An 18,643-nucleotide genomic window follows, 5' to 3' on the forward strand; every position below is an offset into this window, starting at 1 on the left:
ATTTTGGAGGTGTTTGACATCGTTTTTAGTATATGGATTGAATACATTTCCATTAGAATGTAATCAAATTGTAGTCAAATAATAATATCACAAACAACAAACTATTTGACAAGGAATATAAAGTAATCATACAACAATCAGAAGGTCATAAGATGATCTAGAAACATAAACAAGAAGGAAAGAAGAGCAAATTTTAGTTTCCTTAAATGATCAAGTTTCACTATTGAAGGCTTTACAACTATTTCACTTATCAATCAAAATATATGTGCCATTAGAGTCTAACATTTGAAAACATTGTTCTACACGTTACAACAAAAAACATAAAGTCTAACATTAAAGCCTACAAAATTTCCAAAACAAACATATCTCATTTCGGTTGGGAATATTCAAATAAAAACTAGGTGCTTCAATAATAGTGTATGTTTTTCGTGCCTTTTTTTGGAGATTTTTATTTTTATTTTTTTGCCATTTCCAAATCAAGAACCTTGGGTGTGGGTTTCAACTTTCTTCTTGATCATTCGTTCTCCACTCCAGACTTATGTTGTGAAGCATTTCTTGTCTGCATTCTATTCTCAACAACCTCAAAAAATAAAGAAAAAAATTAGAATTAAGTATAAGATAGTGATCAGAAGGTAATTGAAAAGAGATTATATAGCAATCGAATAACAATCTGATAGAAATCTTAAGGTAATTCGATAATGATAATAGTGAAGAAAATAATGTTATCGGTCTTTTGTCTTTTTCATACTTTTTATTCGTCATTTTCTCTTCATCTTCTTCTCTTTTTTCTTCTTATTCTCTTCTTTGTTCTTCTTGGGTTTTATGTCCTTCAACCTATTATAAAAAATAAAGGTAATTAGACGGCTATAAGATTGTAATCAGAAAGCAATATTAGAGGTTGTTACATACGTGATAAAAAATAGGTGATCAGATTGTAAATTAATGAAGATGATTTTGAAGAAAATAATGTTACCGATTTTTTGCCTTTGTCATGCTTTTTCTTTGTCATTTTCTCTCTTTCTTCTTCATCTCTTTTTTTTCTCTTCTTGGATTTTATGTCGTTCAACTTGTTATGATAACGCATAATTCATTGTTATTCAACAAAAGAAACAAAAATTGCATCAAAACATGTTTATTATTCACTACTTACAATCTCACGGTCTTCTTCTCTTGTATCTTCATTTTCCTTATTTTTCTCTTATGCTTTATTTCCTTGTCCTTCAACTTCTTGAGAAAATTATCAAATATAAATAAGAAAAGTCAGATGGCTATTTAGTATTAGTTAACAGACAAATGATTTTCAAAAAGCGATTACATGGAAATCAGATGTCTATATCAAAAATTGCTAGCTATATGACAAAACATAGAAAGTAATCAGATGTCAATCAAATGAAATCAAATGGTAGTCAGATATCAATCAGAAGATAATAAAAAACTACTTAATTTAAAATTGATTTTAATCAGCAACAACACCTGGTTAAACTTGACCATTTTATTAATTGATTTCAAAATTTCATCCAATTCGTCATGTTCTTGGCCTTCTTTTCCTTGTTCTTTTTCTTGTTTATCCATCATTTTTTTTGTATATCTTCTTGTTTATCATCTTTTTTCCCTTATTGTCCTTCTTTTTGTTCATATTCTAGTTTATCTTCCCTTTCTTTTTCTCCTTCTTCTCTAGTCTAATGAAATTAAAAGGAATCACTCAGTATGTTATTATAAGTTTATAATCCAAATTGTATTAGTAAGTTAATAGAAGAAAACATTTGACCTCTTTGTTTTCTAGACGATGAATATTCATTTTGTAGGATTGTATCAACAATAGCGGAAGCATAAGTATCATCGAAGCATTCAAATTCACTAATTTTGGCATAATATAAAGCATGCTTCTGCAAAAAAAAAAAAAAGGTTTCAAGACATACCTCTTGTAGAACTTCTTCAAAGCTTATTCTCCAGCTGCAATCTTCTCTATATTTTGTTGTAGACCACCTCAAGATCTTCCTCACTATTCTCTTGGTACTCTAGATTGAGTTATGGGACTCAAAACAAGCTTGAATCAAGGGATGAAGGAGAAAAGCACACTGCAGCAACCTATGTTGAAGAACCTTTCTTCAAATCGAATTTTCTCTCAAAATTTTGTAGATTGCATGCTCGATTTTTCCTCCAATCTCTTCATTATATTGTAGATCAACATGTAAAGAGAAGAGCTGCATCAGTTGCAGCTCATGCTTGGAGAAGACAAAGGCAAGACAATACTTTATGTGTGAGCTAGTTCAAAGATGGATAATGGAAAAAACAATTTTTCCATTTTGTGTTTTGTTTTCCAATTTTTCCAATATTATCTAAAAATCAAATTTTGATTTAAAAAATCTATTGGATTTTAAAAATAAAAAATTAATTAATTTCATAAATTAATTGTTAAATAAAACTTAATTAATTTAATATCAAATATTAAATTAATTTTAACACATATCCATCTTTATATGTTTAAATCATATTTAAATATATAAATTCTCCTATTCCGTTTAATTCTAAAATTAAACAAATTATATCTCATATAATTACTAATTCCCTTAATTCTAATTTGAACGTTTCAAATTAACTTATCACGCTATTCTAGAGCTAGTCCGTTACAAGCTAGTAGGGGACCTCGCAGACCTACAGATCATAGGTTCCAATGATCCGAGATTAATTGGCTAAACTCATCCGACCAAATTAATCTCCATTCGTTAACTAATGGGTCACTCCACTACCCATAGTTGCACTCCCCCCACTGTAGATATATTATGTCCACATGATTTAACCATAATCAGCAAGTCGACCCTTCACAGGTTGTTCGTAATAACGGTTGGGTTAAATATCTGTTTTACCCTCGAGATTACGTCTTATTCCTCAAGTCCCCACTGATCCTCTAATGAACAACTGGTTTGTGATCCAATCACCAAACCAAACTCTTTTAGCCTAGTGAGAGGGTGGGACCCCTTGTTCAAGACCTAGATTCAATACTTGAAAGAACAACCTTTCTCCTACTCATAAATCGGGTAGGTGTGAACTCCGTCTTGCACCCTATCTCCCCAGCTATCTATCCAGTCTTACACCTGAAATGAGATTCTTATTGAGCCGGCGCTGTTGAGCTAACCCTCAACTATGAAAATCTAAAGGCAATCCCGAATAAATAGGAATTCATATTTAGCTCAGGATTAAGATGGAGTTACATAGGTCATCTAGGTGAAATAGTCAGTTTTAAACAGTAAACAACATTATAAAGTAAGAGTGACTTATTTCTTGGTCCTGATCTTATGCAAACTCATTGCATAGGATGCCCCCACACCTCATGTCATAACATGTACGAATTAGGATCACATCGTATGTAGCACTTTACAACTCTTTGTAACAACTACAGAGAAGGCCGCATCCAATGGTGTTACCAGAATAAGGTACCCAATCTCATTCATGTACCATAGATCATTTTGATTATTTACTCGAACCCGATCCACTCTTACCCGATCCACTCTTATGTCTCCACATAAAGTTCAAGTACTCATACAATAGTCATGGGTCTTAGTTTATTGGATTTAGACCTTTATACAATTTATGAGATTAATAACAAGTATATTGATAATAGAAAATGTTTATCATTTTACAAACTGCGAGTTTTAAGACATAAAACCCAACAATACTTCCACATGACTAAAACTCCAGTGGATCAATAGATACAAATATATACAATGTCGAGTTTACATGGAGAGAATAAAATGTACAAATACAATAAACTAGGGCATCACAATACCCATCAATTCTCCCACTTGCCCCAGTGATACAAAACTCGTAGACCTAGTCCTACTATGTGACCCTTGAACACTTTAGCCGAGAGGGCCTTTGTAAATAGACTAGCTAAGTTGTCTTGGGAAGCAATCTGAGTGACAATGACGTCTCCTCTGTGTACAATCTTCCAGATGAGATGGTACTTCCGATCGATATGCTTTCCTCTTTTATGGCTTCGTGGTTCCTTTGAATTTGCAACTGCTCCACTGTTGTCACAATAGAGAGTGACAGGTAGGTGCATGTTAGGAACTACTTCCAGACGTGTCAGGAACTTTCTGAGCCATACTGCTTCTTTTGCTACTTCGCTTGCATCTACATACTCAGCTTCCATTGTGGAGTCCATAATACAAGTCTGCTTGATGCTTCTCCACACAACTGCTCCTCCGTTCAGAGTGAATACTTACCCTGAAGTTGATTTCCTCGAATCAGTATCGGTCTGAAAGTCAGAATCAGTGTATCCAGTAAGGATCAGATCCTTAGGACCATACACGAGCATATAATCCTCGTTCTCTGAAGATACTTAAAATTGTTTTTAACAGCAGTCCAATGGTCATGACCAAGATTGGACTAAAATCTGTTGACAATTCCTAGGCATAGCATATGTCGGGATGAGTACACAACATTGCATACATCAAACTCCCAATTGCAGATGCATATGGAATTCGATTCATCTTCTCAACCTCTTGAGGTGTCTTAGGACTCTGCTTCGTAGACAAGTGAATTCCATGCCTGAAAGGTAAAGATCATTTCTTAGAATTTTACATTTTATACCTAGATAACCTTTTGTCTATATAAGATGCTTGAGATAATGCCGATGTTCTGTTCTTATGATTTTAAACTATTTGGATTCCAAGAACATACTGTGCTTATCCCAAATCTTTCATTTGGAATTGTGAAGTCATCCATCTCTTAACGTCAGCTAGATATTCTACCTCATTCCCAATGAGTAAAATATCATCAACATACAACATCAAAAATGCGACAGTTTTGTTGACGATTTTCTTGTAGACACAGGGTTCGTTAATATTTTGTTCAAAGCCTAAAATTTGATCGCAGCGTCAAATCTCATATTCCAGGATCTAGAAGCTTGTTTTAATTCATAAATGGATCGATTTAGCTTGCAAACTTTTTTCTCTTGACCCTACTGTATAAACCCTTATGGTTGAGACATATAGATACTCTCTTCAAGATAGCCATTCAGAAAATCTGTCTTGACATCCATTTTCCATATTTCATAATCATAAAATGTGGCTATGGACAAGAGTATTCTAATAGACTTTATCATGACAACTGGAGAGAAGGTTTCTTTAAAATTTAAACACTCTCTTTGGGTAAACCCTTTTGCCACAAGTCTAGCTTTGTAGATTTGTACCTTACCAGCTTGGTCTCATTTTCTCTTGTAGACCCATTTGCAACCGATGGGTTTTATCCCTTCCGGTCGATCTACAAGATCCCAGACAGAATTGAAATACATAGATTCCATTTCAATGTCTATGGCTTTAATCCATTGGTCTTTGTCCAAATCGTTCATTGCTTGATTAAAAGACAACAGATCCTCTAAACCATCATCTGGTATGATGACTTGAGTTTCAGTTAAACCCATGTACCAGTTAGGCTGTTGCACAAACCTCCTACTACGACGAGGCATTCTCAACTCTTGAGAAGGATGTGAAGTATCAGATTTCATCAACAACTCTTGTTGATGGACCTGCCCTATCAACAACTCTTGTTGAAGGATGTGCTCGATCAACAACTCTTGTTGATACGTTTTTCGTTTCTCTGGACATTTCTTTTATTACTAGCTTACTGCGAGGTTGATGGTTCTTTATATAATCTTCCTCTAGGAAGGTTGCATTTGTCGATACAAATACTTTATCTTCTTAAGGATCATAAAAGAGACCACCTCTTGTTTCTTTTGAGTAGCCTACAAATAGGCACACTTTTGAACGGTGTTCCAACTTTTTAGGATTTTACACCAACACATGTGCTGGACAACCCCAAATCCTGAAGTAATATAGATTTTTCTCTACGTCCTCTCTAGAGCTCGTAAGGTGTTTTAGAAACACTTTTCGAGGGAACCATGTTCAAAATATACACCGTAGTCTCAACTGCGTGTCCCCAAAAAGAATTTGGTAGTAAACTTTATAATAATTTTGTTCTAGCAAACAGGAGACAGATATTAGTTTCCTTTTCATAAAAGGAATATAATATACATTTTTCAAATAAATGTACTTATCTCCTATAAATAACTTCATATCTCTCACTGCTTTTGCCGAAACAATCTCCCAGGTCCTACCTTAAAGATTGTTTCACCTTCAGTCAACTGTCTCCAGGAACTTGTTTCCTGTGAGATAGTACATACATGATTAGTGGCACCTGGATCAATTATCCAGATTTTATTGTTTTTCACTAAACATGCTTTGATAACAAGTAAATCATATTTATCTTGTTGTTCGAATTCAACATACTCATTTACATAATTCATAATTTTAGATGAGTTGGGAGATAGAGGACAATCCTCTGTTAAAGCTCTTTTGGTACTCCTTCACTAAAACAAACAATTTTGACCAAACACTATCCCAAAATAACTCTTACTCCTACTGTTTCCGGAATAACTCTTATTCCTATAGTCGTTTAGTTATCGTTTTCGGTCAAGATCTTTACTAACAACTTAGTAATTCTTGTAAGTGTGACCCGCCATTTTCATATCCTATAGGACGGTATAAATTTGCCTTCGAAATAGAAGACAACATAAAAAATGGAACTATAAGACCCTATTCATTTTACTGAAGCCTGTGTTGTTCCGAATCCTATGTTACAACCCTCCGAGGGGATAGCCGTCACTAAACGACTAGCAAAGGGCCGTCTAAAGCAAACCAGCAGGCACAACATAGGAATCTCACGGTTCAGACTAATGGAGGAGACCGTAGGATATATTGACACATATCCTTCACTCACTTACTATGAACTACTTCCTCTGTTTACCTGATATTGACTCATACAAAACACTCTCCGAAGGGAGGTCACTCCCAGGGTGACACGAAGCGTCATATGAATCTCATGGTGTAAATTATGTGGAGACGTGGTAGTTGAAATCTATTTATCGTATAAAAGACTTATATTTGAACAACTTCCTCTTATTCATCAAAATCTAGATTTAAGCTACAAAGTACTTTTAGAAGAGAGATCACCCCCAGAGTGACACGAAGTACCGCTTAAATCTGGATTGTGTACTCTTAGAGACGTGAGAGCTAAAAATAACATATCGTATATGTTATTAATCTCCCATTGAAGTTTTCTAATAACTCTATCATATAGAAGTTATTAAATTGCCACTGAAGTGTTCTATTTTGGGTAGATTTATACTTAGGTTCTTTTCGGCTAATAAAACAACCCTAAGTCTGTGTGGTTTATCCAAGTATAACTCTTATAATTGGATTTTAACCTACGATGTCTAGGTGATAAATCATTTTATTACCTCACATCACTCACGTATGCTCATAAAACCGGTTACCAACGCTCAATAATTCGCCCATAATCCCCAGGTAGGGGGTGTTCCATAAACCGTCAACTTAAGTACCCCCAGCCTTAGACATGATTATATATTGGTTGAGTTTGTAACCTAGGTTTTATAAGTTTTAACAATTAAAACAAGTGGTCAACCTACGTGAGCATGCAGCTGTTGTTATGGATTTTAAATGTCTAACCCAATTTTATAACAACTTATAAAACTTTAGACATGATTTCATCCATAACATACATGAGGCATTCAAATTTAATATAACATTTATATTAAATACAAGAAACCCTAACATGCATACTATTTATTATAACAATTATAACATACTTTCAATGCATGTTACATGCTTCCTATGGCGGGATTTTAAGTCAAATGGCATACTATGTGCACATACAAGATTTATTTGATTATAACATACATTAAATGCATAAATAATTAAACACAGACTAATATGGTTTATAATTTTTATAATATATAGTATGCATGTTAGGGTTTATAATTATAATCTCTTTATTTCCCATATTGATGAACACTTCACTATTTTCGAAATAAAGTTTATAATTTTGTTCTAGCAAACAAGAGACTGATATTAGATTCCTTTTCATAGAAGGAATATAATATACATTTTTCAAATAAATGTACTTATCTCCTATAAATGACTTTATATCTCCTACTGCTTTGACCGAAACAATCTCCTCATTCCTTACCTGAAATGGGAGTTTTATTGAGCCAGCGCTGTTGAGCCAACTCTCAACTATGCAAATCTAAGGGCAATCCCGAATAAACAGAACTTTATAGTTAGCTCAGGATTAAGAGTTACCTAGGTCATCTAGGTGAAATAGTCAGTCTTAAACAGTAAACAATGTTATAAAGTAAGAGTGACTTATTTTTTGGTCCTGATCTTATGCAAACTCATTGCATAGGACGCCCCCACTCCTCATGTCATAACATGTACGAATTAGGATCACATCGTATATAGCACTTTACAACTCTTTGTAACAACTACAGTGTAGGTGTTGGATTTTATGTCCTAAAACTCGAAGTTTGTAAATTAATAAATATATTATGTTTTGTTTTTCGATAAATTTGTTATTGAAATTGTAATCTTGAATCTAATAAACTAAGGTCCAGAGGCTATTTAATGTAGTTTGAACTTTATGTAGTAACATAAAGGTGGATCAAGTTCAAATATATAGCCAAAATGGTCTATAGTATATGAATAAGGTTGGGCGCCTTATTCTGGGGACATTATGGATGCAGCCCACTTTGTAGTTAGTACAAACGATGTGATCCTGGATCGTTCATATAGAGATATATGAGTGGGGGCATCCTATGTAAAGAGTTTACATAAGACTGAACCATGAAATAGTCACTTTTTACGTTCTAAATACCGTTTTATGTATAAAACTGACTATTTCGTTAATTGATGACCTAGGTAACTTAATCTTAATCCTGAGCTAACTATGAACTCCTGTTCACTCAGAATTATCCTTAGATCTGCATAGGTGAGGGCAGTTCAATATCGCTGGCCCAATAAGCCTCCCCTTTCAGGGGTTAGATCGGGTGGATAGCTGGGAACATAGGGTGCAAGATGGAATTTACTCCTACCTGTTATAGGGACAGTAGATAGGTTGTTCCCTTTAGTACTGAATCCAGGTCTTGAACAAGGGGCCCCACCCTCTCCTTGGCCCGAGAGGAATTCGGTTTATAGGTTGGACCTTAAACCAATTGTTCATTAGAGGATCAGTGGAACTTAAGGAACAAGATGTAGTCTTAGGGGTAAAATGGTTTTTATGACCCAGCCGAGATTAAGAACAACCTGTGAAGGATTAACTTACTAATCATGGTTATATCAAATGGACACAAATATATCTATAATAAGGGGAGTGCAACTACGGGACTTTAGTGGAATGAACCGTTAATTAACGAATGTTGATTAGCTCTGTCTAAAGAGTTTAGCTAGCTAATGTCGGATCATTGGAGCCCATGATCTATAGGTTCATTAGGTTTCCCTACTAGCTCATATGGAATAAACTTAGAACAGTATGATAGAATAATTCGAATTGTTCGAATTAGGTAGAAAGAGAGAAACCGATAAGTATATGTGATATAGTGATCGAGTTTTTCAGCTTAGAAATACAGCTTTAATATTTAAATGTGATTTAAATATCAAGAATATGAATACGTTCATATTCGGAAGCTCGAAAATGATGGAAATGGTCAAAGTTGTAAAAAGTCAAAACTTTGACCGACCTTATATTCAAATGTGATTTGAATTTCGAGAAAATGAATGCAGATTCATGCTCGGGAGGTCAAAATTATTCAACACGGAAAAATCATAAAAAGTCAAAATGTTGACTTTTTGGTCAAAGTTTGACTTTGACCAAATGACTATTTTGCCCTTTGACTATAGTTAGTGGAAAAATCTAAAATTTTGTTGGATAATTCCACTAACAAAATAGTGGGCTAGGTGTTGGCTTATAGTGGAGACATTAAGCCCACTATGTGAGTGGATTCTAGGTGTTGGATTTTTTGTGGAGTTTTTTCATGCAATTGTTGCATGCCTTTTTTTCTATAAATTGAGCTTTTCAATTTAGTTAAAAGACTTTTGCCATTTTGAAAATTATTTTTCTGATATTTAGGCTGGAAAATTACAATTTTTTGAAGAAAAAAAAGGAAACACCTAAACCTACTCAAAATTCCATTCCTTATTTTCATCTATTTTCTCTCTCTCGATTCTCTTCATCCACCGGGTCCCACAACTCGGTTCTGAGTCCAGAGGATAATAGGTCAACTCTAGTGGTGTTCAAAAGAGTTTGGGTCGAGATTCAACGAGGAGAAGCGGCTTTCGGGAGCTTCAAAGGTAGCATCTCTACACTTTTAATTCACTGTTTTTTCCTTCATGATGCATGCTTATTTCCTTTAATTTAAGAGCAATTAGGGTGTAATTAGGTCCGAATTCCGCCGTGTATGTCTCATGTTCCATCAGTAGGCCACATCCAATGGTGTTATTAGAATAAGGTACCCAATCTCATTCATGTACCATAGATCATTTTGACTATTTACTCGAACCTGATCCACTCTTATGTCTTCACATAAAGTTCAAGTACTCATACAATATTCATGGGTCTTAGTTTATTGGATTTAGACTTTCATACAATTTATGAGATCAATAACAAGTATATTGATAATAGAAAATGTTTATGATTTTACAAACTGTGAGTTTTAGGACATAAAACCCAACACATTTGATCTTCAATTATTTGAAGGCTTGTTGTTGGAGGATTATTTGGGTAGAATGATTCAGAAGGATTGTTGGAGGTAATCTTTCATTGATGAAGTTTAACAATTTTCACACTTCATTTGTAGTTTTTGACAATTTAATAGTTTCCTCCTTAAAAAATTCTAAAACCTCTTTTATTTTCCTCATTTTCACTCTAATAGAGGCTTCTGCTCCTGAACTCTCTATCTTTGGTTTACTTCCAATTTTCTTCTTCATCATCTAAGCGTATTGTCCTTTTATATTTCCATCTTTCTTCAATTACATCCAATGGCTCATTGACAAAATATGGGAAGTAATTTGAATGTAATTCAACATCTAATGGATTCAAAGGCACAACAGTAAACTATTATACAAAATGAATATAATTTAATGAGCCAGTGATATCAAAGTATAAATGAAAGTAGAGAATAATGTAATCACTATAGTCGATAAACTTACATCACTTGCTTTGAAGATAAGCTCTTGGAGGTAGTTCCAATCATGTTTTTTTGTTGCTTTCTATCTCAACATTCTTAGGCATTCTTCACTAATTTATGTTACAATCCCAACACCTTGTTAAGTTTTGGGATAATTTCATATGCCCAACATAACAAAGTTTCTGATAAACCTTGCAATGTACAGTTGGGCTTTTGGATTGTACAACCATTCTAACGAATTTCACAGTTAGATTAAAAACTAATCACCCAAAAGAAAGTTATTTAAAGTTTCATCATTTTCTATCTTCTCAAGTTCTTTTGACTCCACCTCATTATGCATTTTCTTGCAACGAAGGAAACACTCAGTACAAGTTTGCAAGCTTTACCATCGACTTATCATCACGTGAAGGCATTGCAATAGAAGCTACTATATGATTTCTCTTAATTGAACCTAAGTTCTTGAAAATTCCATCTCTCAATAAACGCGGTTTACCTTGCTCATTGGTCAATTGTAAAGATTGTAGAAATGGACTACAATTTAGACTAATGATCAAAGAAAATTCTTTCATGGAAATCTAACTTTAAACCCTTCTAAATGGAAGACCAATTGTTCATATGTGCTATCTTTTTCAGATAATCTTCTTATAAGATGAACTAACAATTGTCCTTGAAATATAATGATTCTAAAGTATAAAAAGAATCCAAATGAGCCTCTTTTAAACATTTTCATTTGTGTTGGTGTTAGATTCTTAATCAAGGTTTCAATTATTTCAAACTTAGAATAATAATGAATCTTGACCCGATGTGATGGAATGTCCTATTAAAGTATATTGACACTATATTAGATTTTAGAAATGAGTGTATCAAACAACAATCACTAATTACATGAAGTAAAACATAAGCCAATCAATAGGCAATCTAACAATATCGAAATATGCTACTTACTTTAGGGCTTTGGTTGATCCTTGTTCTTTTACTTTTTTTTTTTTTTTTTGTCAAACATTCTCCTTTCTCAACTTTTCTTGGTCTTTTTTTTTTTTTTTTTGCTTTTATCATCTTCCTTGTTCTTCCTATTTTATGCAATAAAAAAATAATTAGATGACAATAGATAAAAAAAAAGGAAATAAGAAGATAATCAGAAGGTAATAAGATGACAATCATATGACTATTAGAAGGCAATCAAAAGATTTTCATTAAATATTAACCACTTGACGAAAAATATAAGGTGATTAGATGGAAATCATTTGACTATATTAGAAACTACAAACTATGTGACAAGAAATATAGTATAATCATATGAAAATAAAAAAGTAATCAAATGACTATCTGAAAATATTAACTAATTTTCAGAGAAAAAGTGAGAAAAAGAAAAAAATTATGCATTGAGAGAAGCAAAAAAAAAAAAAAAAATGATTATAATAAACAGAAAAAAAGGCAATCAAAAGGTAATAAGATGACAATCATATGACTATCAGAAGGCAATAGAAAACTATCACGAACTATTAACTACTTGACAAAAAAAATAGAAGGTAATCAAATGCCAATCAGTTGACTATATTAGAAACTATGAACTAACTATGTGACAGGAAATATAGTATAATCATGTGAAAATCAGAAGGTAATCAAATGACTATCTGAAAATATTAACTAATTTTCAGGGAAAAAGTAAGAAAAAAGAAAAATTTATGCATTGAGAGAAGCAAAAAAAAAAAATAATAATAATAATTAGATGACAATAGACAAAAAAAAGAAGGCAATCAGAAGGTAATAAGATGACAATCATATAACTATCAAGAAGACTATCATGAATTATTAACTACTTGGAGCAATCTTCCTAAATTTATGCGTTGTTCGATCAATTAGATTGTAAATTCAAAATCTTAAAAGATAATAACAAGCTCTTCAACCAAAATCTTAAATTATAAAAAGTTTTAAACTAGAAGAGCCAAGTGAGGATATTGATCAATAGTACGGTGAGAAACTTAAAATTTTCTTAAGAAAACATTATTCTTACCCGAACTTATTACAAGAGAAAGCTATCATGTTAAGGACAAATATGGAAATACAATATCACTGAGCATACATATAGAAAGTATGTAATTGTTGTGCATGTACATCTCAATTTTGATCATATGTCCAACAATTTTTGTCTATTTTTCAAAATTGGTCTATTATTTTGCCTATTTACAAGGATTTTTTTACATATACACACACTTTTTATATTTTAAACCAATAATAATAAAATGAATTGGACTTCAATAACCATGCATGTTGTATCTATTAAGATATGCTTTAGGAGTGGATGATCATAAAAAAACTTCCAACAGCAAACTTTCAAAATGAACGAGCATTCTAGAAAGGGTTCTTTTATTTTTAATGGAGGTTAAGTTTTATAAAAGATGGATGAATCAATTGTTCTTGGAAGTGCTTCCAAAGTTGATATTTCTTTGATAGGCCTCCGATTATGTTGCAATATCAAGAAAGAAAGAATAGGGGAGAGGCGGTTGAATCGATTAAAGACGACTTCTAATTCAGTTGGGAGAAGTGGAGGTTTAAAAGAAGAAAGAAACGGAATGAGAGGATAGTGAAGTTTAAATATCAAGAGTGAGGAAGGAGAGCTCTCGAGAGTGAGAGTTCAGAAGTCTCTATCGTATAGAGTACATCGTCGCGTGCCGCCCATCATCTACTTCTACTAAGCGATCGGGTAGCATTTGGTAGGCGATCATATGGCATTTGGTAGGCGATCAAATAGAATCAACTAAACGATCGCGTAATATTTTGTAAGCAATTGTGTAGTACTTTGTAAGCGATCGCGGGGTGTTTGTGATCAATTGTCTAGTGTTCCTCAGTGATCATGTAGAGACTGTAATCGATCGTATAGAGTTTTGTAAACGATTGTTGGGAGTTTGATAAGCGATCGTTTAATCTCTGTTTGACTCTTATCGTTTAATAAAGAATTCGTTCATCACTTAGTTGTTATTCCGGAAGATTGTACCAACTCGTTATGTTAATAAAGATTTTCAAGAATCAGTATCCTAACAAGAGATCTTTGCATTCAGAGAAATCACCTGGGCAAGCATGGTTTAGAAACATTTTGAAGAGAAACTGGAGTTACTAGAACAAGAGATCTTTGCATTTAGAGTCGAAATACAAAAATTGCCAACCATAGAGGAGAAGTTGGCGTCGTTAGCGAAGAGCATTGAGAGTTTGGGATTGAAGGCAGAGAAACATCAACAAATGTTCATTTCTTATGTTACAGAAATGGCCAAAGAAAAAGCAAAGGTGACGGAAGAGGTAGAAGGATCAAATGCCAATAAGGTGTGCGGAACAAATAGTTCGGTGAAAGCATCCAGTGAAGAAGTGATTTGCGACTGGAGTGAATTCAAGAAAGTAGAAATGCCGATGTTTAGCGGAAACGATCCAGACATGTGACTATACATAGTAGACTGCTATTTTCAAGTTCATAAGTTGACTGAAACACCCTTTAAATGTTGGTATTATAACAGATACACTTTGTAGAGAAATAGTTAAACTGCACGGGGTGCCGAAGTCCATTGTCTCGGATCAAGACAAGGAGTTTGTGAGTCACTTTTGGCAAGAGTTATTCCAACTGTCGAGTACCAAACTCCATCGCAGTACAGTTTCTCATCCTTAGTCGGATGGTCAGACAGAGGTGGTGAATCGCAGCATGAAAATGTATTACAGGTGCTGTTGTGGTGAGCGACCGAGAGAATGGATTAATTGATGGCATTGGGCAGAACATTGGTATAACACTACGTATAATGCTTCTATTGGCTTTGCCCCTTTTCAGATTTTGTATGGACGACAACCTCCAGTGTTGATTTACTATGGGAAGGATTGTACGGCCAATGCCACTTTGGGCCAACAAATGCGAGACAGAGATGCTGCATTGTGCGAGCTTAAGGAGTATTTGAGCCGACTTAAGAGAAAATGAAGAAGTTTGTGAAAGAGTATAACAACATGCAGTGGAAGTATCAAGGATCCATAAGCTTTCTAATTCACTAATTTTAGCAAAAACTAAAGCATACTCTTCCAAAAAATGGGTTTTTTGAACATACCTCTGATGAACTCTTCAAGATAACGCCAGTTCAGCTGCTGTATACTCTTATTATCAACGTGAACCACCTCAAAGCCTTCCCTACTATGCTCTTGGAACTTTAGGTAGAGTTGTGGGACTCAAGAACAACTTGAAGAAGTGAACAGAGAAACTCGCAGCAACACAGCTGAAGAAGACAACTTCTTCTTCAGAGAAAATTCTTTCAAAATTTTGTGTCATTATCCTCTTCTCCAATAACTCCATTCTACTTTATATAATAGATGAACATGCAAAGTGATGGAGTGCATGGCTTGCAGCTTATACTGCGAGAATCAAGGTCAAGAAGATAATGCATTTTGTGTGAGCATAAAGATGATGGTAATGGAAAAATATCCATTTTTCATTTTTGTGCAATCATGCAAACGATTTTCCAATTTCTTTTTAAAACAAAAAAGATATTAAATCATTTTAATACAAAATTTAATTTTCTTAAATTAATATCAAATATTAAATTAATTTGTGCACAATAATCATCTTTATATATTTAAATTATATGTAAATATTTATTCTCTTGTTCCGTTTAATTTGAACGTTTCAAATTAATATCTCAAGCTACCCTAAAGCTTATCCATTTACGAGCTAGTATGGAGACATCACGAACCTACAGATCATGGGCTCTAACGATTCGAGATTAATCGGCTAAACTCATTAGTCCGATCTAACCCCCATTCGTTAACTAAAGGGACACTCCTCTATAGGCCATAGTTGAACTCCCCTCATTGTAGATATATTATGTCCACTTAATAACCATAATCAGTAAGTCGATCCTTCACAGGTTGTTCGTAATCACAGCTAGGTCAAAAATACTATTTTACCCCTGTGACTACATCTTGTTTCTTAAGTTCCTACTGATCCTCTAATGAACGATTATGATTCAAATCTCTATGAATCAAATCCTTTGTCTATCATGAGAAGGCGGGACCCCGATTGTTCAAGACCTAGAGTCAGTACTTAAGAGAACAACCTATCTACTAACCCTAAATAGGGTAGGATTGAATTCCATCTTGCAAGGCTATATCCCCAACTATTCATTCGGTCTTATCCCAAAAATGGTAAGCTTATTGAGTAGTGCTGTTAGACTACTCTCACCGTTTGTAGATTAAAGGATAATCTCGAAAAAACAAGAATTCATAGCTAGCTCAGGATTAAGATTGAGTTAAGCTAGGTTATATAATAAATGAAATAGTTAGTTTTAATAATATACGGTCGTTAGAAAGAAAAGTGACTATTTTCCTGGTCTAGTCTATATGCAAACTCATTGCATAGGATGCCCCCACTCTCATGTCTCAACATGAACAATTTGTGGATCATATCGTTTGTAGCACCATACAACTTCTTGTAACAATTACAAAGTGGGCCACATTCAATAGTGTTACCAGGATGAGATATCCAATTTCATCCATATACTTATTAGACCATTTAGGCTATATACTGTCAACTTGATCCTGTTTATGTCACTACATAAAGTTACAACATTCAGACTATAGCCAAGGATGCGTTTATTGGATTTTCATAATAAGATGCAAAATCAACAAGTCATTGTTATTGATAAAATATAATGTTTAACACGAACTACGAGTTCTAGGACATTCTCAACAATCTCCCACTTGGACTAAAACTCCAGTGAGAACAAATATATACAATATAATGTTGAGATACATAATGGGAAAAAATACAATAAACTAGGGCATCTACAATACTATAGACATTTTCCCACTTGCCCTAGATTACACTACTCGGAGTCCTAGTCTCACTAGGTGACCCTAAAAAATTTTAGCCGAGAGGGCCTTGGTGAATGGATTAGCAAGGTTGTCTTCAGAGGCTATCTTTGTGACGAGCACATCTCCTTTGTGTACAATCTCCCAGATGATATGGTACTTTCGTTCAATGTGTTTTCCACGCTTGTGACTCCTGGGTTCCTTTGAGTTAGCAACAGCACCACTGTTGTCACAATACAGTGTGATAGGTAGGTGCATATTTGGAATGACTTCCAAATCAGCTAAGAATTTGCGTAGCCATACTGCTTCTTTAGCAGCTTCGCATGCAGCCACGTATTCTGCTTCCATGGTGAAGTCAACGATACAATTTTGCTCGATGCTTCTCCAAACTATAGCTCCTCTGTTAAGAGTGAAAAATGATCCTGAAGTAGATTTCCTAGAATCTACGTCAGTTTGAAAATCAGAATCAGTGTATCCCGTAAGGATCAAATTCTTAGGTCCATACACAAGTATATAATCCCTCATTCTCCTAAGATACTTGAGGATATTTTTTACAGCGGTCTAATGACTATGTCCAGGATTAGATTGGAACTTGTTGACAATTCCAACTGTAAAACATATGTCGGGACGTGTACACAACATAACGTACATCAAACTTCCAACTGCAGAGGCATATGGAATTATGTTCATCTTCTCAATCTCTTGAGGTGTCTTAGGACATTGTTCCTTTGACAAATGAATTCCATGCTTGAAAGGTAATAAACCTTTCTTGGAATTTTGCATATTATACCTTGACAACATCTTGTGAATATAAGATGCCTGAGACAGTGCTAATGTTCTATTCTTTCGGTCTTGAAAGATCTGTATTCCTAGAACATACTGAGCATCACCCAAATCTTTCATTTGGAACTGTGATGCTAACCATCTCTTTTCGTCAGCAAGAAAGCTTGTCTCATTCCCAATGAGCAAGATATCATCAACATACAGAACTAAGAATGCTATAGTTTTGTTGACTATTTTCTTGTATACACAAGGTTCGTCAACGTTTTGTTCAAAGCCATAAGATTTGATCGCAGTGTCAAATCTTATATTCCAGGATCTGGACGCTTGTTTCAATCCATAAATGGATCGATTAAGCTTACAGACTTTTTGTTCCTGTCCTGTTTCGACGAACCCTTCTGGTTGAGATATAAAAATACTTTCATCAAGATAGCCATTCAAAAAAGCTGTCTTGACATCCATTTTCCATATTTCATAGTCATAATATGTAGCAATGGCAAGAAGTATTCTTATTGATTTAATCATGGCAACAGGAGAAAAAGTTTCTTCATAATCAACTCATTCTCTTTGGGTAAAACCCTTTGCCACGAGCCTGGCTTTATAGGTCTGTACCTTGCTAGTTTGGTCTTGTTTTCTCTCGTAGATCCACTTACAACCTATAGGTGTAACACCTTGTGGTTGATCTACAAGTTCCTAGACTGAGTTGAAGTACATAGACTCCATTTCATCGCCATGGCTTTTATCCATTGTTCCCTGTCAATATCTTCCATTGTCTTCTTAAAGGTTAATGGATCCTCTAAACATCATCTTGTATGATGTTTTGAGTTTCTGTTAAACCCATGAAGCGTTCAGATTGATGAATAACCCTCCCAGTACGACGAGGCATGCCCAACTCTTGGGATGGACGTGATGGGACAACAATCGTTGTTGATGGACCAGCTTGACCAGCAACTCTTGTTGATTTATCTATAGTATCTTTAGACAGTT

At 34.2% G+C, this 18,643-nt stretch overlaps 1 long non-coding RNA gene across 2 annotated transcripts in view; it reads right to left on the reverse strand.

The window, feature by feature from the left end:
- Positions 1 to 210: 210 nt before the first annotated feature.
- LOC120085472 (uncharacterized) overlaps positions 211 to 18,643 on the reverse strand; it is a 28,061-nt gene continuing 9,628 nt past the window's right edge. For both annotated transcript variants that reach the window (XR_016531769.1, XR_016531768.1), the window contains 5 exons: positions 11,987 to 12,111; positions 1,920 to 2,167; positions 1,151 to 1,227; positions 749 to 834; positions 211 to 580 (listed from right to left, as the gene is read on the reverse strand). This is a non-coding gene — a long non-coding RNA (uncharacterized LOC120085472). The remainder of the gene's footprint in view (positions 581 to 748; positions 835 to 1,150; positions 1,228 to 1,919; positions 2,168 to 11,986; positions 12,112 to 18,643) is intronic.

This window comes from Benincasa hispida, chromosome 9 (assembly GCF_027475165.1).
Source record: "Benincasa hispida cultivar pf3 chromosome 9, pf3_genome.v1.1, whole genome shotgun sequence".
Classification (NCBI taxonomy): domain Eukaryota; kingdom Viridiplantae; phylum Streptophyta; class Magnoliopsida; order Cucurbitales; family Cucurbitaceae; genus Benincasa; species Benincasa hispida.